The 22,787-nt window shown below is 38.5% G+C and overlaps 1 protein-coding gene across 3 annotated transcripts in view; it reads left to right on the top strand.

Annotated features, from left to right (window-relative positions):
* LOC139444216 (delta-like protein D) overlaps positions 1-22,787 on the top strand; it is a 154,754-nt gene that overhangs the window by 23,038 nt on the left and 108,929 nt on the right. Inside the window, exon 3 of one of the 3 annotated variants that reach the window (XM_071225132.1) lies at positions 5,084-5,127. The gene's annotated coding sequence lies outside the window, so the exon portion shown is untranslated. Of the gene's footprint in view, positions 1-5,083; positions 5,128-12,747; positions 12,913-21,884; positions 22,046-22,787 lie in introns of those variants that run through there. The other 2 variants (XM_071225133.1, XM_071225131.1) reach the window with 2 other exon arrangements.

The following is a 22,787-nucleotide window of genomic DNA, read 5'->3' on the forward strand; positions in this document are numbered from 1 at the left end:
AAGAGCACTTGTGTTAAACAAAAGTGACAAAACTGATTCATATTCATAAGAAATCCATTGTAGTCCATTGTATGATACCCACTATATCATGTGTATGTGTTTTGAGCCACTACCCAATGGTGAAACCAGGCGTTTGGTAAAAGGTGAGCACATCCTGCCCCACCAGTGGTACCCTAACAAACACATACAAGGGCATGTCAATTGTTCACTTGAAACAACGTGGGGAAACACAAGGCTAAACCACTTCTCACAAATTAGGGATGCAATCCTTACATTTCAAGGTTATTCTTCCACCAGTAAAACAAAATAGCCATTCTACAAATCCAAATAATTTAATGGTCCAAATGCTGTCATTTTGTATTCAGACATGTAGCTTTTGAATCACTAGGCTGTCACCACTTGACTTGCATTTAACTTTCAAAACATCTGCAGTTATTTTAGGTTGCATGATGATTAAAACTTAACACATATGCCTACAGGTACTATAAATTTCAATTCATAAAACCATTTGAAAGAGACACCCAACTAAGTGTATTGAGGTGATGTCAGAATTAAGGCATGTTTGTGTCTCCAACATCCAATCATGTGTAGCACTTAGAATATGTTTTTCCTCATAGATCAGAGACCATGTTCCATTGGGCATAGCATTCTTGGTTCTAGTTACCACTAATCTGTAAAGATGGCAATTCTTGGCACAAATACTGTCACTTCAAATTTGCTTGGTGAAGATAAGAAGGGAAGCCAGTAAATTCACCTAGGTGGTAAGAAAGAGCGAAATATTACTCACAGGATAAACATAGCCCTGAGGCAAAGACCTTTATGTGCAGTAGTTATCATCATTACCTTATTTGATACATTTCAGGCTTACGCTAGGCACTCATGACATTAAGTTCTGGAGATGTTTATTTAAAAGCTTTTGACCCACGATGTTATCTACAGGAGACAGAAGGGGGACATTGTGTTTTTGTATTTCAGAGAAGTGACAATAAATTAATTTGGCATTAAATATTGCGTATCACTGCTTCCATTTGCAAGTTGGGGCACGGGTGGCTCTGTCGTATAAGGAATCGCAATTTGCTGTTCTGAGTTGCTTCCTCTGGGCATGTCAGAAACCTCTGATCATGGCTGTGAATCTTGGTTCGCCCCAATTATGTTTCAAGGTTTGTCGCCACCATACCCATGCTTGTGGGTTTCACCAAGAAACCTGCATCACTTTGGGCTTTCCTGTTGTTTCCTGTTATTTCTCACACTTTTACAAATACAACCAGCAAAATGACTTACAGTACAGATCACTGTGTAAAGTCTATAGAAAAATCAATTGATGATAATATGAGCAACAATCCAATGCATATTTTATGATAATGAATAAGTCACTGGGGACCCTTTCCACAGTTTTTGATACATCCTATTCTTTACTAGAATCTTAATGAGGTTACAAATATTAAGGACTATATCATTATGGTTCTTCTATTCATGATGAAACACCATGTGACCACAGGCACTCATTATAAACAATAAATATTTCCTGCCCTCAAATTATTGCATGCATGATTTTGAAATATTGTGATCACAAACCTTTGATGAGTGACAGATCTTAACAGTGATGCTAGAGAAACCAGACAGAAGTTGAAAAAATACAAGTAATTTACTGACCTTGTTATTATGTTTGTTTGTTTGTTGTTTAACGCCGCACTCAGCAATAGTTCAGCTATACCACGACGGTCTGTAAACAATCAAGTCTGGACCAGACAATCCAGTGATTGACATCATTAGCATTGATCCAAACACTTGGGATCGATGACATGCATCAATCAAGACAGCGAGCCTGACCACCTGATCCTGTTAGTCGCCTTTTACAGTATTGTCGCCTTTTACGTTAAGCATGGGTTGCTGAAGACCTAATCTATCCCGGATCTTCACGGGTCCCTTGTTTATCATGACAACTAAAATAAATAATCCTAAGGTTAATACTGTCTTTGATTCTGTTACCTTTGTAACCTTAACCTTAGACAGAGCTGATGTGAATGTCAGAGAGACCCAATCCTGAAGATCATGAAGTCAGATAAAGCCACACGATGAAGTCTCCAGTGATTTCTTTTTTCAAATATTTAATTCATAAGTAACAATTTATAGGACAGAAAATTGTCCCATTTCAAATTTTTAAACAGAAAACTGTACTTTGTAGATTATATTCACGGCTATTTAGATAAGGGTGTGAGAATACGATACCAATATGATCATTAGTTTTGAGAAAAATTGGAAGGTCTTGTGAGGATGGACAGAAAGGAGGGAAATCCAGTGGCTCAGCTTAGAGGTACAACTTTTCATGGGCAATTTATTACCCAGTCATAGGCCACTGGTACTATGTCCCCATGTTCTTATACGAATAAAAGATGTGTCCTCCATCTCAAGTGTCTGTATCCATATGCTTCAATATGAAAATATCAAACAGAAATGGCATAAACATGCTCTTATTGTGTTTCATAAAACGATTTTAGAGCTATGACTATCTTAAGTCTATGTTAAAGGATGGGAGTTACAATGATCTTTGTGCTAAAATCTCATAGTGGTACGGGGCCCAGAGTGCAAAATGTGTCAAATACAGTACTTTTTAGATGGCCAGCCTGGAGTTTGATGTATTTAAGATGACCTTTACATTCCCTGTCTTCTGATGTCTGGCAGTGATCTGAAACCTGTTAAGAGATAACAAATTAATCACATTCCACACAGAATGTCTGTGTGCATGAAACAATGTTAGTGTTGGGACTATTGCATGCAAATCCAATAGCATTGCCCTATCATAGTTGTTAGCCTACTAATTCCTCTTGAAGTATATCATCAAATTTCTTCTACTTCTTCAAGAACTTCTGCATGCTAGTCTCTAGTCATCTTGAAGCATATACAATAGCCACAACAGCTTCTACATGTCAGCTTTTTGTCATCTTGAAATATATCATATGAAGGCTTCATGTTAGCCGCTGGTCATCTTGAAGTATATCAAACAATGGCCACAAGAGCTTCTACATGTTAGCCTCTTGTCATCTTGAAGAATGTCATACAATGGCCACAAGAGCTTCTACATGTTAGCCTCTTGTCATCTTGAAGAATGTCATACAATGGCCAAAAGAGCTTTTACGTGTTTATAAGCCTCTTGTCATCTTGAAGAATGTCCTACAATGGCCAAAAGAGATTTTACATGTTAGCCTCTTGTCATCTTGAAGAATGTCATACAATGGCCACAAGAGATTTCACATGTTAGCCTCTTGTCATCTTGAAGAATATCATACAATGGCCACAAGAGATTCTACATGTTAGCCTCTTGTCATCTTGAAGAATGTCATACAATAGCCAAAAGAGCTTCTACATGTTTAGCCTCTTGTCATCTTGAAGAATGTCATACCATGGCCACAAGAGATTCTACATGTTAGCCTCTTGTCATGTTGAAGAATGTCATACAATGGCCAAAAGAGCTTCTACATGTCAGCCTCTTGTCGTCTTGAAGTATATCATACAATGACTATAGGAAAAGAACATTCTCTTGTTTAAGTTAAAGAATATATACATTGACTACAGGAGTAGCAATTGTACATTTAAGAATTGACTGTGTGCATCTGAATTGCATGATGATGACAATTCTTTTAAGTAAATAAGTTATCATTTATGTTACAGACTGCTTTTGTAATCGTTAATAAACTGTAGACAATAACACAAAATTTGTGACATCGTTCAGCTCAATAATTCAACTCAAACCCCCATTTTTTGCATGTGAAAAGTGGTGTACACACTGTGTAAAACCATATAGCATACTGAAGTCAATTACATAATGTGACCCTCCAGGAGATTATGGACCTTATGGGTTAAAAAATCACATTTTTACTTTTCATTATATTATAAAACTACAGTATCTTCTACACCAAAATAAAAAAAATTACAAGCTTCCATTCATATCTATTACAGAGATATATGACATCAAACATTTGGACTCCGACTTAAAACTATTTATGCAATAATTACTATTTTTATCCATAATTTCTGATGAATTGGAAGCAGATATGTATGCTGAAAGGTTTTGTAATAATGTTTGTATTACATTACGAACTAACAAGAGAAAAATAAGATACTTTTGCACAGTCCGCAAACATGGTGATCTTCACTGACGTAAGTTGACGTCAAACGTCACAGTACAATTGTATCCCAGTATGTATAAGGTCCCATTTCTCTTGTTGGGTCACAAATATGTCAACAATAATAACAACACAGCCTGTGTATTTAATCACTGACACAAAAAGACTGTAGACAATAATATGAAAGAAGTCACATAATTTCTTCTTGCCCTGTTGGCACTGTTTCGCTGTATCTATTACCCACATTGTCACGAAATGGTAATGGTTTCAAATAAAACAAACTGAAACCATAACCATTAAAGATACAAGAAATGATACACACAAAAGTTTCTCATCTAGAAACATAAACACACTGTTGGTGGTAGAGACTTGATAAGTACTGAAAGACTGAACTGTACATGAATATAGATAACAGTGAAAATGTCTTGCTAGTCTTTATGACTTGTTGTGAAAATATTGTTAAGATACGCTCCAACTTAATGAAACTTTCATCTGATTTGTTACCTTTGGCAATGTATTACAAGTAATATCTGCAAATACAGTGGTACTGCATAAACAACGACGATAGGATTAAGAAAGATAGCACCACAGAGACAGTAAATATTTATAGACCAGAGAAATACAGATTTATTTCACCTGTCTTCACAAGTTCCCATCATTGATATTGTATTACAGGGGTATGACTTGCCTAGTTGTCTAAGGTGCCACAGTTAGCAGTATAGAGGTGTGCCTGAAACCTATGATCGTGGGTTTGAATCCGAGTTCGCCCTGATTATGTTTCTAGGTTTGTCAGCACCATTCCCTTTCATGTGGGTCTTACTACAGTGCTAAATGTCTAAGATCTGCATCACTTTGAGCTTTCTTCCCACAATAAGCCGCCATGCCATGATACTGTTGAAATATCATTCAAAGCAGCATAAAACCAACTCACTCACTCACTCACAAATATTGTGTTACAGATCTCGAACAAGAGGTGAACATCAACTGTCATGCCAGTTTGGGGGTCAGTACCTATATTTTTCAATTATTTTTCTGATAATGTATCTATAAGGAGTACATAGTGCAATTAAGTCACAGCTTGAAAGTTCTTTTAGTACAAAATATGCAAAATAGTCTTGCCCCAACTTTAGAAAAGGATGCCAAGATCTTTCACAGGCAAGGTCACCAACTTAAAAGATAACACATTCAGACCTTTGAGTCACATCATTACATACCCCACCCCTACCCTCAAATGTTGTTCATTTTTGGTTACGGTTATACTTTTACTTTTGAACTCTGCATTATACCGAACTGCATGCAGACCACATTATCTTTCTATCATGATGCCTAAGGCTTCATGAAAACAAGAAAGAAAAGGACACATCTTTTCACCTTTTCGCCTGGTGTCTTCACTATTTGATCGTGAATAATAAACACATGCTTATTATAAAGTAGGAATCGTACAATGGACTCTGCTTTTAGCACCGATTTCTTTTGATTATGGAACGGGTTTCGTCACTTTTATTTATGCCATAACACAAACACAAGCATAATACTGAGACTGTAGATGGCATCTAGTTTCTATCATGAGAACCGAAGAGTTCAGATTAACAGCTGTTCCCACAGTCTCTATTTCAATACAATCTGATTCAATACACATAAATAGACTTAGAAGGGTGCACATGTCATGCATGATACATAAAAATGCATTGATGGTTGGCTGAGAAATCCGCTATAAGGTAGACACCATCAAGTTTCTTTCATTTCATGTCCCAAATATATGTAACTTTCAAAGGAAAGGTAAATAATTTAATGTGTTTGTAGCTATTCTTCAAAACTCCTTTTGTATAATAAGTACATGGAAACATGTCAGAAGTCATACAATCAACGACATTGCAATAAATGTGGCTGTATATAGTGGAGGCTTTGTGGGGTTAAATAGATAATTTCCAGACGACAAGTGAAGTATTCCCAAGGGCTACAAACTGTCTGAACCCGCTGAAGAGGTGAACTGATTTAAATGTGTATATAATGTAACTCCTGCCGACTTTCTCATGCCTGTTTTTCACCAAGGAAAATCATGAGTCATCAGTTGATTCTGTTGGTTAAATCATCAGTGAATTTATTATGCTAAATTAACAGTGTAGATCTCACACACCCCATGCCACTTGTAATGCCCCGCACTAAATACTGACATTTCAAGTGAGAGATCTGCGAGGAGAGTACATCAGCTGTGACTGACAGGCACAGTATCACCTGCATTGTGTACATGTCACACACTCACTCCACTTCTGTTAATACCCACAACTGTACCTGTATTATTATAAAATGCAACTGAGTACATATGTTCTTACTCAAGTTGATACATTATCATGTCAGATGTTTATTGTGTGGGAACTATCTGAAAATTATTATGACAGTTTAGTCCGAAAAGTTAAATGAGTTTTCGAACAATTATGATTAAAAAGATATGTAGAGATGAGTATGCAAAAGAAATAATGCCATAATGATAGCTCTTGCATTGATATAAAAGCTATCTTCCTATGGACCTTATACGACTTCATCTAAGAACAGAATGCATTTTTCTGGAAAGAGCTGTTTGCTGGAGTCCATTTCATCCCATGACATGCTTGAAAAAAGAATTATTTATTTGAATTACATTTTCACCCAGATTCTACAAAGTGATCTTCAGACTGTGACTGTCAGAAGTCTATCAGTACAATAAAGCAGAGAGTTATGACAGTTATAGCGCCTTTGAGGAATATCTTGTTATATCTCCCTACTCCAAGCTGTTCACCACAGAACATATAAAGCGGCCTTGTATCTATGCAATCTGTATCATGCTATCAAGAAATAAGTGCTAAGTCTTTATTAAATCAAGATATCATCCATTTTCATCAATCTAAATTATCCAATATTGTCATTTCTGACATGAAATATCTGGCATATGCAGGATTCAAAGGCATTAAATGATATGCATTACAAACAAGCTGTTATAAATCAGTCACTCAAGGTATATCACACATACTTGGAGATATCAATAGGAAACATTACCGATATAAGGATTTGAGTGAAATCCTCATACCCGTATGATCTTATACACAAAGTTTAAAGGTTTAAGTGGCATTCACTTTATTCATAAGTATATTACAATTTCCTTAACTTTGCCTGTACAAAACGAGTATAGGAAGCACATAAACTGTATATAAGACTATCCTAATTAGAGAATAACCGCCAAACAACTCAGAATTACGTATTATCTGTACTTCATGAATTGATTTTGTAAGATTGGAGCCTTGGGGACAGATATCTCTATTTCAGAGTTACAAGTAGGTAATACTATTGTCTTTTAGTCTTTTTCTCTGGGAACATATGGTTCCCTGATCTCAAATTAGTTACACTATTGTTGTCATTAACAGGAACTAAATTGTCCTGAATGAGTGAATGAGTGAGTGAGTGCATGTGTGAAGGAGTGAGGAAGCGTGGAAGTGATTGAGCGACATCAATGGCAGAAATCAATAGCCCAGCTAGGTTATTTCATATATATCCCAACCAATTGTTCTAAAAGTGAACGAGTATAAACTTTGGACATCATAAACAATAGATCACACAATATTATATTGTTCTCTCCAATCCAGTATAAGGTCTTGTCATATTTCATTAACTGACCAATCAGCTTTGAGAGTTGCTGTTATGCACATGTGAAATATTGAAAGGTATTACTGGTATGCGCAATCTTTCAATCCTTGTGGGAAATTTCAAGTTATCACATTCACTAATGACTAACATTTAAACTTAAACCAAGTATTGACAGCCTAATTAACCAGGGCCTAGTGTAGGTAAACAAGCATCTCAACACCTTCATTCTGCCTACAGTCGTGACAAATCTCCTAAATGCCCCTTCCAATGTTTCGTCTTCAACCTTATATTTCACATGACATTGTTTCTATTTTTCCACAGTTTGAAACGTTCATGTGATGACAAAGTTAATGTGGGTTTAAAGGGTGCTGAGACACAAGTCCCGATCTGGCCCCGAGCCTATGATTATAATAGCAATTACGCATATGGGAAATGGATGTAGACACTTTCCCTCCAACTTAAACACCTACAGCTGTTTTTATGTGGTCTGAAGTCACACACTGGGAACAAGCGGAGACTGAGACACTCCAATAAATGTTTTGAAATATCTGTGGAGTGTGTACACAATAGAAATTGAATGCATATATCATCAATGAAGCATGCACGCATCACACTGTGGATATACTGAACACAACTGAAGTTTTCACATGACTCGTGGTAGTAAGTCAAATATAGAATGTCATGTAGCTTGCTGCATGCCATGTTTGTGAATCAGTTAGGTGATGCAGCTGACGGCGCCCTTATCATTTCCAGCACATCAGTGACTACATTAATATTCTGTGTAGGTAAACACACAGGAATGCTCGGCAAAGAGAAATAAATTATTTGTAAAAATCAGCCATTTACTAAGAGCAATAAAACATGAAAATGACAGAAAAATAAATAACTCTGTATGGTTTTATCCAACATTGATTTTGCACCTGGTTTCCTTAACACGTGCACACTGAGTGAGTGAGTGAGTGAGTGAGTATGGTTTTACGCCGCTTTTAGCAATATTCCAGCAATATCACGGCGGGGGCTTCACACAATTAACCAATGTCGGGAATTGAACCCGGGTCAGCGACGTGACGAGCAAACGATTTAACCACTAGGCTACCCGACCACCCCATGCACACCCCATGCACACTGAATGCCAGGACAAAGATTCAAAACGCAAACCAGGAATCATTTTGAAATTGTGCTAAACAATGACGGTCTTCTGACCACCATAAATCTGACCATGATTATGTATGAATTTCACCTGTCACATAACAAATTACAAATTTTGGATACACATTGAAATTGCTTTGAAACCATTATTATATTTTTAACTTTTTGTTCAGATCTTGCCCCAAGCTGTCATTGGCTTATGACCTATGAATTGTCTGAAAATATGAATTTGTTTATCAATTTTTCTGGTTCTTAAACCTTAAATATCTTGTTTAGATTATCTAGATGATCTATATCTGGTTTTAATCCATCAGTACTTAATAAAGTATTCACCTGGAATCCTGTGTCAGACCAAATTTAGATATCTTTGTTTTTTCAGCTAAGTCAGAATTGTTTCCATGGAAAAAGAAAAAGGATAAAAAATACATCCATTGTTTTTGAGAAAGTGAAGCGACAAATGCTTTTCAATTTTACATATTATCTCATGACCTTGACCTCTTGCCTTCTCACCACATATCTAAAAAGACTTCCCCAGGCCCATGTAGAAGAAGCCCATGGAAGATATTCCTTAGTGCCAATAGACATTCTGCACCTTTCAAGAGAAGGAAATGCCTCAGGCTTTAGGCAATTCTGACAAAAACGTTAATGCAGTCATACTTCATAGCGCTACCCTAAACAGTTTCATAATAAAAATATATGCACATTGACATAAGTGTGTCAAAAATCTTGTTCCAACAAATCCTTCCCTATTCTAGGGTATGCAACTACGATAGCTATGTTATGGTATAGTAGTTTAACATTACACGCTCTAGTAGTTCCTTGGCCATCTCCGTTATCATAAGCAGTATATTAGAAGCCTAATTCATCGCGGCAATCAGGCTGGTTCTCTGTATGACAGTCCCATGTCCCCCGAGGCAAGTCTTGTGAAGTTCAGGCTTTCGGAGCCTGGGAAAATTTTAGCAAAATTCAATTTTTAACTGGGAGAAATCATATTCTGACAAGGATTAATCGCCAGCGCAGATTGATGTGTCAATTTCAGGTATGAAAATTACATGACTAAAATTCATTACTGCCTGCTTCCAGCCCTATTATAAGCTTGCGGTAATTACAGATATTTTCTTTGCCACTCTTTTTTAGAGGTGACATTGTTTTTCTGCCCTAAGAGTTATACATACACAGTATGTGTGTCTCAGTAATGAATTAAAAAAACACAAATCTACTTCACCCATCACCCTTCACCCCCACAAATCCTTACTGTGTATTACATGTCATGTCTTCCCCTTCTTCCCTCATGCCTTATTCTTCTTCCTTTCAGCTCTCCCCTTCTTCGCTCATGCCATCCCATCCTTTCCTCATGCCTTCCCATTCTTCCCTTATGCCTTCTCCTACCATAATGCCTTTTCCTTCTTCTCACATGCCTTCTTCTTCTCCCATTATGTCTTCCCCTTCTCCCATCCTGCATTCCTTTCCTTCTTCTCACATGCCTTCTTCTTCTCCCATTATGTCTTCCCCTTCTCCCATCATGCCTTCCTTCCCTTTTCCTTCTTCTCCCGTTATGTCTTCCCCTTTTCCCATCCTGCTTTCCTTACCTTTTCCTTCTTCTCACATGCCTTCTCCCAATATGTCTTCCCCTTCTCCCATCATGCCTTTCCCTTCTTCCTTCCCCTTTTTTCCACATGCCTTCTTCTTCCTTCATGCATTCCCTCCTCCCTTCAACCCTCATGCCTTCTCCTACCATTATGTCTTCCCCTTCTTCCCACATGACTTCTCCTTCTTTCATCATGCCTTCTACCATTATGTCTTCTCCTTTCTTCATGCCTTCTCCTTCTTCCTTCATGCCTTCCCCTTCTTCCCACATGCCTTCTTCTTTCACGCCTTCCCTCCTCCCTTACCTTTCTTCCCTCATGCCTTTTCCCATGTCTTCCCCTTCTTCCCACATGCCGTCTCCTTCCTTCATGCCTTCCCTCCTCCCCCATGCCTTCTCTTTCCTTCATGCCTTCCCTCCTCCCTTCTCCACCATGCCTTCTCCTTCCTTCATGCCTTCCCTCTTCCACCATGCCTTCTCCTTCATGCCTTCCCTCTTCCCTTCTCTACCATGCCTTCTCCTTCCTTCATGCCTTCCCTCTTCCCTTTTCCACCATGCCTTCTCCTTCCTTCATGCCTTCCCTCCTCCCTTCTCCACCATGCCTTCTCCTTCCTTCATGCCGTCCCTCCTCCCTTCTCCACCATGCCTTCTCCTTCCTTCATGCCTTCCCTCTTCCCTTCTCTACCATGCCTTCTCCTTCCTTCATGCCTTCCCTCTTCCCTTTTCCACCATGCCTTCTCCTTCCTTCATGCCTTCCCTCCTCCCTTCTTCCCACATGCCTTCTCCTTCCTTCATGCCTTCCCTCTTCCCTTTTCCACCATGCCTTCTCCTTCCTTCATGCCTTCCCTCCTCCCTTCTTCCCACATGCCTTCTCCTTCCTTCATGCCTTCCCTCCTCCCTTCTCCACCATGCCTTCTCCTTCCTTCATGCCGTCCCTCCTCCCTTCTCCACCATGCCTTCTCCTTCCCTCCTCCCTTCTCCACCATGCCTTCTACCAATTAGCCTTCTACTTCCTTCATGCCTTCCCTCTTCCCTTCTCCTTCCTTCATGCCTTCCCTCCTCCCTTCTCCCATCATGCCTTTCCCTTCTCCTTCAACACTCCTCCATTCTCTTCTAACTTCCCTTTCTACCCTCTTTCAAACCCCATGCCTTCGCTTCAAGCCCTCATACTCATCTTCCTGTACCCTCTCACTCCGTTTCACTTGAATACCCCTACCCCCCATCAGTCGCTCTACTGTTCCCCCTACATCCTCCACCTCCCACTTACCCCTATTGTCATAGACAGGATATATAAACCAGTCCCTTTAGAATTTGCAACATTAGGCCGCAGAATATAAATTTCTCATTTTTCCTAACTTTGTATTTCTCAAAGTGGGTTGGGTGTTCTTCTAATAGTTTGGTGGGCCAATTGGTGTCATATAGCTATAGACACATATGGTACCTAGTATGAAAATTCATGATGAGAAAATTAAAGCTGAAAGAAAAAGCAGGGGTGTGGGGTGTGTGGGGTGTGGGGTGTGGGGTGTGGGGTGTGGGGTGTGATTTTGGGTGTGATGTATTCAGGTTGTGTTTGGATGTATTCAGATTGTGTTTGGGTGTATTCAGGGTGTGTTTGGGTGTATTCAGGGTGTGTTTGGGTGTATTCAGGGTGTATTCAGGGTGTATTCAGGGTGTGTTTGGGTGTATTCAGGGTGTGGTCAGGTATATTCTGGGTGTGTTTGGGTGTATTCAAGGTGTGTTCATGTGTATTCGGGGTGTGTTTGGGTGTATTCTGGGTGTGTATGGGTGTATTCAGGGTGTGTTCAGGTGTATCCAGGGTGTGCATGGATAGGGAGAAGAGATGGGCCTGTAGCGACACGAGGGTAGATCATTATTGTTGAGTAAGATCAAGGTGTACAGAAGGGATTCAGGAGAATTACATCTAGATGTATGACAAACAATGGACAATGTGGGAGTGCAGAGGGAGGGAGGGTGAGGATTCAACAGTCATAATGACATGAAGGTAAGAGCTTGTCGGGTGAAAAATGACACTCTTCAGGCAGATCACGTCTACAATTGTTATCTGATTGGTTGATCAAGTAATTCGTATATCAATATTTGTGCTAACAACTTTCCCACGGTCTGCCACACGAGCAGCTATTTTTGGTCTCTGAGTTATGAGGTAGAGTCCAACGGCAGGTCAAACACTAACATCTCATTGCCTTGAAAAAAATTGGTAATCTGATATACTGTCTGCTAAGACATGTAAATACCTATCAGCCAATTTTGGATAGTGGAGGAATTAGGAGGCTAGAAAATCATTTTAGGATAATCTGTACATTATGCAATGGAGAACGACTGGATACATGACAGCCTCTGCTTGAGGCACATGGAGTTTGCCTAGGGCTGTTTTCTACAACCGACGTCTCTGTGTTATGTTGAATGAACTGATTTCAGGTGAGATAATATCATCTACCTTTTTTACAGTCTACAACAGGTGAGGTGAACAATATGTTTCATTGCTCTTAAATAATAATCCCTATCACTGATAGGTGTGAAAATACTTCCAATTTACGCTTGATGTATCAGAGGGATTAGCCTCAACTGACCTGTTGAACTGACAGCAGTCTTTGTTAGGTGAATAGTGGCACGTTTGAGGTCAAAGCATAGCATTAGAACTCAACATGCTGAACAAAACTGTACAGAATACTGAGTTTGTGTACAAATGACTTTTACAATTATTTCTCACATTATAGAAAAGCTTAATTTTGTGAAAAATAATTACAACAACAATAACAATCAAACATACTTTGTTAATAGATTTGCATGTTTATTGAGTCAGCACTTTCCTTTACTTTGTGCATTAACTGGTTGGTATAACCTTGATCTCATGAATATTACCCACATGGCATAATATCCTCTTACAAAATCTCAGGACTTTTAAACATGGTCCCCCCAGATTTTCTTTCACATGGTAAAAGAGTATTAACTTAAATCGCATTCTCCTGGTGTTCAGTAATGCATAAAACCACCAACAATATGTGTAAATTGATCTTGAAAATGGGCAATTATTAAAATAATAGGCAATTTTCTAAGGACAACCACTTATTAGGAGCGCATAAATTCATGACAATTTCTCCATTATCATTAATATTTTCTTTTCAGTGTATGATTACGTATGGTTCATTTCCTAAGATAATTATTTTCTGTCAATACCAAGTTATCCAACCAAAATATAATTGATAATTATTCAACATTTGATGATGTTTTCCAAATAACTTTATATGGACACAAAATAAGATTGCTGATGAACAGCATGATGGTATTTAAACAAGTGTGGAACAGCACTGATGATATCAACCTCTAGTTTGTATGGCCAAGAACTGATCATTTGGGGGACATCATGACATAACAGTTACACAGTTAACTACGGTTATAACCAACTCAAAGGGACCACTAATTTTAGTTCGTAATAACCGTAGTTCGTTATAAGCATTTATACCGCATATATACAGCAAGTAGCTGGAACTAAAAAATAAGTTTGTTATATCGATCAGTTCGTAATATGTGTGTTTGTTATAAACGTGGTTTACTGTATTGGGTGGTTGGTTGGTTTCTTGTTAAACGCCGCACTCAGCAATATTCCAGCTATATGACGGCGGTCTGTGAATAATCGAGTCTGGACCAGACCTTTCAGTGATTAATATCATGAGCATCGATCCACGCATTTGGGATCGATGACATGCATCAACCATGTCAGCGAGCCTGATCACCCGATCCAGTCAGTCGCCTCTTAAGACAAGCAGAGTCGCCTTTTACGGCAAGCTTGGGTTGCTGAAGACCTATTCTACCCCAGATCTTCACGGGTGTTTACTGTATGGTTACTGCTGCATTAAATAACATTGAATCACTGTCAAATTACACTGCATTGATTTAACACAACATGGGGCATAATTACTTGGAATAACAACACTATTTGCATGACTGGGAGGTATTCTAGCAGAATGAACTTGAGACAACATATCCTAAATACTCAAAATGTCTCTCAAAATGAAAAATCATTTGATATTGACAAAAATAATATAATTGACAGACAAACACTTTGAGACAGGCAGACATGTAAATATGGAAATAAGTGAAATAAAAATAATAAATTATAATCAATTTTTTAGAAGAAATACTGTATGGATTTTCCCAGGGCTATCCAGATGACAAATGACATGTAATGGTTACCAAGCATACTGCTGATTAACAGGGTAATAATCAATGCATTGTTTTATCACCCCACTCCCCACGGCCAGTGCCTGCTGCAGTCATAAACTCATGACCTTCATGATCAACATGGCAATTACTAAAAAATATCAACAATTTGTGCCATGGGAAAAATAAACACTGAATAACTTTCACAATAAATATCAACTTATCATGATAGCTGTGTCAACAGTGCAAGTTCGAGCAATGATATTTGAAGTAATGAACAGATTTTCATGTTACTAGGTAGGACTATATAGGTGTGGACCGATATTTGAAAGCCTGCTACATCATATTCAGATTATGTGCACTATACGTTTGTTATCCAATGCATCATGAATACATTGTTGTAAACAGACAGTGCATTTCCCTGTATAACAACCTTTTACTGCCATAAAATATCATGTTGTACATAAAGTAACAAATACTTCTTGTTTCCCTGTTTACACAATCAATGCATCCTTTGTGTACATATTTCTGTAATGCATATGTAGCACACCAGAAACAACGGCTGTCAGTATTTCGGACATGTTGTCCCATTGTGTGATGCATGTAACACATGTCCGACATTTTAACACTTAAGAAAATAATATGCATAAAAAAGTCTGTCATAAAATGTATTTCATATACCTTGTGGTAAAAATATGTATCGATATTGTGGTGCATATCACTAGTTTCTCAAGACAATTAACACCTGCTTAATTAGAATACCCATGTCTATCAGACTCTAATGAGTTTAAATAATGTCTTCTTTCATGATGTTCGCTCATTTCAAGGTAAGGTATGTCTTCATTACATATATATTTCCAACATATTTTTTCTTCTGAATTCTGGTAATGGTTGATCTAACTTGCTTCTGAACAAAATTTACAAAACAAAAAAATTCAATATAAGAAATTGGAGACGTTCTTCCCATGGCCTAATGACAATGATCATAATAAACATTAATCTATACAAATTGCTATCGATAAGCTGATGCTATGCACACTAACATCTTATCGAGATATTCTGTTTCATGTAATTATTATTGTTTATTTGTTGTGAAGGGTCAGTTTTTTCTTTTGTCTGAGGACTGAAATTTCACTACATGTATCTTCAACAGAGTTATTTACTTTACTTTACAGATAGTAAAGTTTAAAATACCTACAAAAGTTCTGATGCCATAAGCAATACTCACTCATGTGTCTTCTAATGAAGCTACCATATACAGTATACAGTAAACTACGTTTGTAAGGAACACGCTCATAACAACAAACTGACGGACATAACAAACTTTTTTTTTTATCCCTGCCATTTGCTTTTTATATGCTGTAAAAATGAACTTCGGTTATAATGAACTAGAATTAGTCCTCCCTTTAAGTTCATTATAACCTTAGTTTACCGGTACTGTATATAGCTGTTTTCTTTCCTATAATGTCAGTATCAATTAGCTCTGCATCTGGAAATGAAAGTTCTTCTGATAATTGGATGTGCTAAATATATATGTCAGTGTTAGAAATCTTGGAATGAAAATCTAAGGATCCTTGACATGAAGCTGAAGTTAAGTCATAACATTTAGGAGGTCCTTATGTTCCAATGCAATAGCAATGACCCTTAAGAACAGGACACCCATTAATATCTAACACTGTTTACACATACATACTTACATACACTTTGCATATCCCCTATGTATATGTACCTATCAAAATACGATCATGAATCTATATCTAGTCACAATATGGCCATATGTTTCCCTCACACAGAATACCCTGCATTACATTCTGCGACAATTTCATATCAGGGAGTCCCATTGTTCTGGAAGACGGGAATCTAGTAAGACAAAAGGCTGATAAAACCTTTCCACAGAAGGTGGATTACATTGTGTCCATTGTTTTCTTAGAACAGAGCATGACCTTGTAGATTTGTATCAACATTATTTATCACAAAATAAATCTGTGGAATAGCATGATAACTCCAATTTATAACTCAAGCTGTTAATTTGGTAGAGCAGGAACAAGTTCTTATTTAAGAAGTAGCATGTACCACAATTTGGAAATACAAAGCTCTTGCGTTGGTGACAAGTAAAACATGTTGGGCTTATTGTTCAGGTTCTTGTGTATGTTACCATGTACGAATAGTTGATTACTCAGCACAAACCAGAGAAACAAAGTATTAAATCTTAACTCATAAACTTACATAAAAGATGTGAATTAAACTAAGACTAACAATGTAAAGTATTTAATTCCTCAGATGAACTGACATTTACTAGTTTAGTGAAGTTGACAAGGAGACAATGTCAACTAACTTCAGGGTATATAATATGGCAATGCCTTTAATGTAACCTTTGGTAGTCATGTTTCCCTTGCATTCAAAGAATGCATTGATTTTATGACACTTCAATTACTATGAAGATCATTTCAATTCTTGGGAGGCTTTTAGCTGAAGCAAGTGCACATAAATTAAACATCCATCCAGAATAACTTACTAGAGACCTGTGTAATGTCATTTTGCTGTATAATGTTTCATTGCTTACGTCAAGGATCAAAATCAGAAACATTAACACCCTCGCTAAAACTTTGTTTGGTGCAATTAAAGCTTTTTATAGTGAGTGAGTGAGTGAGTTGGGTTTAACGTCTCTTTTAACAGTATTCCAGTAATATCGTGGCGTGTCAGCTTAATGTGGGAGGAAAGCCCGAAGTGATGCAGGTCTCAGACGTTTACCATTTTGGTGAAACCCACGAGCACGGGTATGGTGCTGACAAACCTAGAAACATAATCGGGGCGAACCGGGATTCGAACCCACAATCATAGGTTTCTGGCGTGCCCAAGTGACGCAACTCTGCACAGGGAATCGCAGCTCCTTAGACGACTGGGCCACCTGTGCCCCCAAAGCTTTTTATAAATGAAAAATGAGTCAGTGAGTTGTATTTTCTGACACTCTTAGTAATATTCCTCCTCATCAGTTCAACACAACACACCATCCAACATTCAAACCCTATCTTACCTCTACAGTTCAAAGGGTGGTGGAGTAGCCTAGTGGTTGAAGTGTTTGCTTGTCACGCCGAAGATGTATGTTCGATTCCCCAAATGGGTACAATGTGTACCATTTTCTGGTGTCTCCTGCTGTGATATTACTGGAATATTGAGTAAAACGATACTCCCAAACAACAGCATGTCCCAAACAGCAACATGTCCCAGACAGCAGCATGTCCCAGTCAACAGCATGTCCCAATCAGCAGCATGTCCCAGTCAGCAACATGTCCCAGTCAGCAGCATGTCCCAGTCAGCAGCATGTCCCAATCAGCAGCATGTCCCAGTCAGCAGCATGTCCCAAACAGCAACATGTCCCAGTCAGCAGCATGTTCCAGTCAGCAGCATGTCCCAGTCAGCAACATGTCCCAGTCAGCAGCATGTCCCACTCAGCAGCATGTCCCAATCAGCAGCATGTCCCAGTCAGCAACATGTCCCAGTAAGCAACATGTCCCAGTCAGCAACATGTCCCAGTAAGCAACATGTCCCAGTCAGCAGCATGTCCCAAACAGCAACATGTCCCAGTCAGCAGCATGTCCCAGTCAACAGCATGTCCCAGTCAGCAGCATGTCCCAAACAGCAACATGTCCCAGTCAGCAACATGTCCCAGTCAGAAGCATGTCCCAGTCAGCAGCATGTCCCTATCAGCAACATGTCCCAGTCAGAAGCATGTCCCAGTCAGCAGCATGTCCCAATCAGCAACATGTCCTAATCAGCAACAAGTGTCAGTCAGCAGCATGTCCCAGTCAGCAGCATGTCCCAGTCAGCAGCATGTCCCAATCAGCAACATGTCCTAATCAGCAACAAGTGTCAGTCAGCAACATGTCCCAGTCAGCAATATGTCTCAATCAGCAATATATCCCAGTCACCAATATGTCCAAGTCAGTAATATATAACAGTCTGAAATATTTCATAGCAGGCTATAAGTAACCCAATCTGGGTCATACAAACCATATTTTGATAGCATGAGTAAAATTCCATACCCTAGGGATGCGAAGACACTCAATCAGCCAGGTAACAGAGTTAACCACCCTATTCCCCTTCCAGTTGCATCTTACATAGCTTGGTACCCAGAGTCCTCACAGGCCCAGGGACCATTAACTGACATTGTCTTAAGTTTAGTTAGAGCATATTAAGTCACTGAAGCTCAGGTACCCTAGTGGTTAAAGTGTTCGCTCGTCACGCTGAAGACCCGGGGTCGATTACAATGTGTGAAGCCCATTTCTGGTGTTCTCTGATATTGCTGAAATATTGCTAAAAGCGGCATAAAACCACACTCACTCACTATGTCAGTTCATGATATTTTACTGTTTACATTCAAGATGAAAATAGATAGGGTTATGGTTAACATAAGAGGTGTATAGTATTTTATTCTGATACAGAGTCCAAAATGGACACATACATTACTACAGAGTTGGCATATAGTTCTGTAGCCTTGGTGTCTTGTGTGTGTAATTTTCTGACCCCATTATCAGATCTCCCATCCCCTTGCTACTCAGTAATTATTGTACTGTCGACCCCATATCACATCTCACACAGCCAATGACAGCGACCACTATGTCAAGTCTTCAATCACTTTGGACACTGTTGTCCCTTCCCTGGGCGTAAAAGTTGATCATACCTCCATATCAAAATGATGAGATCTCATTGGTCCACATGATCTTGATAAAATACTGTGTAACCCGCCTTTTGTGGTAATATATTTCTCAGTGGGGGATTAAATCACTTATACCCCATCATGAGCAATACAGGCTGCACGTGGAATCTGAGAGGTATAATATATCCCTTTATACCCCGCTTCAAAGCAAAAACCTCCACACCTGCAACCTCTTGTATAACAGTATGTATCCTGTCCCCTATATTATACCTAATACCCAAAAGGGGGCAGGTGCCCCTACCTCTTGTATAACAGTATGTATCCTGTCCCCTATATATACCTAATACCCAAAGGGGGGCAGGTGCCCCTATCTCTTGTATAACAGTATGTATCCTGTCCCCCATATAATACCAAAAGGGGGGCAGGTGCCCCTCCCCTTCTATAACAGTATGTATTGTTATGTCATACTTTTAACACCCCTAGTCATGGTGATTTCCCCATTCTGTGCCACAAACGGTAGCCATGTACTCTCAAAACTGCAAAGTGTTACTGAAAACGTGACACTCTGTTCGCTTGCATCTATTATTATCATAACACATCAGAATAATTGAAACTCTGCTTAATTTCCCCCCACAGATGTTACAACTTGATGTGCTAGCAATGAGTCAACCTATAGCATATTTACCAAAGCCAGTAGTTTTCCTATCAAAGAACACCATTAAACTTCCACTTCATGAACCAGCGTTTTTATACCAAATTTCAATAATTAAGCCTAAAACAACTATCCACACTTAACCAAGGTGTTTCAGCTGGTAACATCCAGGCTAGTATAATAGTATTGAATATTCACAAGGCTTATAATATGAACATTGATTATGGTGTAAGAAGTGGTATCAAGTCTTTGACATTTGATACTGAGTAGAGAACCTGAGATGGTGAGGACATCCAGTAGGTAGGCGGCAGATGCTGCATCAATACAGGCTGCCACCACTTGTACGGGCTGCAGCACACCTAACTGTACACGCAGCATGGCAACAACCGTAAACATCCAAAACATCAGTCCCTCAAAAATATTATCTTACCCAATAAAACCATGTGTAATTTACACTTTTCAATACAAATGTAACAAACGCAGTGCTAATAGTTTATGTGTCCCCGAAGAGTTATTAATAGGAAGCTGTCACATGTCAGGTTTTTTTGTTTGTTTGTTTGAACGCAATATTCCATCTATATGACGGTGGTCTGTATATAATCATGTCCGGACCAGACAATCCAGTGGTTGATATCATGAGTAGCAATCTACCCAATTGGGATACGATTACATGCATGAACCAAGTCAGTGAGTCGGACCACCCAATCCTGCCTCTCAGAACAAGCATGGGTAGCTGAAGACCAGTTCTAACCCAGATCTTCACAGGGTGCCAGTAATCATGAAGGAAGGAGGGAGGGTCCAGTTTAGAATTTCTCAATTAATTTTAATTAATAAACTTTCCCCATCCGCATTTACCAAAACTTTGTTCCCTTTCAAAAATAAGAATTTATCTTGCTCAAAGTTATATATTGCTTGGCTATTTTAAGCATCATGCTATTCAAATTAGGCTGAAAAGCTATTGTAGTGAATGGGTCAAGGGTATTATAACAGAATGGAGATATAATGCTCTGGATAATCGAGGATGATATTTTTCTACAGTTTTAAGACATGTTTGTCGTACTTTCCCAAACATATGTGCAATCTCTTGATATCCCAAAATAAAATTCTAAAAACTTAAATACATTAACATAACTTACTTCACCAACAAAATTAACTGCCATCTGGTAATGAATGGGTACCAAGTAGGATGAGATGAGAACTAAAATGCAACCTTCTTGCACCTGTCACATAATGTGGGTTGGTTGCATACTAATAAACTAAACAGTGTGACTGTCTCATTCAGTTCGAACATTTCCCACGATGGTATTAACTTTACTGTTATATATTTATAAAGTATTGTTATCATTATCGATACCCAAAATAATATGCACAAGTTATTTTTTAAAGGAAAGCTAATAAAAATCTTATCATCAAATAGTACCAACATAAGCTTAACATTAGATCAATGAGATTAGATTATGAAATGACAATAAATTAATTCATTGTAATTCCCCTCTGTCCTAGTTTATCAAACATATCAAATTTCAGAACTATCAGTAGAAAGATGTCAACTTCATCATTGGTTCATCCAACATACTGTAGTGAATGAGAAAGCTAAAAAACTATACCTCTTCCTTCATATTGAACATGATGATTTCTGGAATGGGGTACAATTGACTTTTTTTTACCCAATTAACGTTGTTTTTGCTCTAAATATGTATGTCTGGCAGTCTAGATATAATGATGTAAACACAACCAGGAAAAGAGTACAGCATCAATCAATCTAAAGGCATGCTGATTAAACCAGTACAGGAACGTGCAGATCCTGTTACGTTGTTTATTTGCAGCGGTAAATATTGAACATTTATACCTGCCAGTTGTTGAGGGTACTTACAGCATCTACAATCTGACTCGCTGGTGAGTAACATCATTCGGTGCTGCTCAAAGACGTCTGCATCATAACTAACAACTTCGCGCTCACACACTGTGAAGGAAAGGCTTCATAAAATGAATACCAAGCAACATCATTCTTCAAAAAGATCATTTTGTGGATGTGATATCTGTTTTCGGCTTTGTGGTGGGATTACAAAGAGGTGAAGAAGGTATGTTACGTTGAATATTACGCTATATGGCTGGTGTATACGAATCAATATCTTCCAGTGGATATATGGGATGTATATGTTTTCAGAATGATGCAATGGTTTGCTGCTTAGTGATGCAATATGAGTGTTATTTCTGTTTCAATCTTTGTTTTTGCATCTAACACCATGACAAAAACTACATAGTCTTAAGTAACTGTGGATTTCAGGACAGTAGGGTAGCCCAGATTTAATTTATTCAATCATCACATTGTTCAGGTTCTACTCTCAACATGGGAACACTTTGTGAAGTCGATTCTTGGTGTCCTGTCGAGCATGGGTGGCCCAGTCATCTAACATGCAGGAATTAGAGTCGTGTCCCATAGGCATACCAGAAACCTATGACCTTGGGTTCAAATACCCGTTCTCTCTGATTATGTGTTTCACCAAGTGGTAAATGTTAAAGTGGTTTTCAGGTTTTCCTCCCAAATGAAGCTGACATGCCTTGATGTTAATGAAAGCGGCTTTAAAAACTCACTCACTCGTGTCCTCTAGAATAGCATTCCTGCAGCAATCTGTGATAACAGCACTAAAACACATCTCATCAACTCACTAAAACATCTCATCGTAATTCAGAATGCCCATTTATTTCCAGCACCAGTAAGGATGTACCAGTTTAGAGCCAATTTGACTATCACAACAGCCATGGCAATGTATCAATATACTATACAAAAGAAGTTTTTCATGACTACAGGTCATCTGTCAT

Source organism: Haliotis cracherodii, unplaced genomic scaffold (genome assembly GCF_022045235.1).
Source record: "Haliotis cracherodii isolate W230 unplaced genomic scaffold, xgHalCrac1.p SCAF_5, whole genome shotgun sequence".
Taxonomy (NCBI): domain Eukaryota; kingdom Metazoa; phylum Mollusca; class Gastropoda; order Lepetellida; family Haliotidae; genus Haliotis; species Haliotis cracherodii.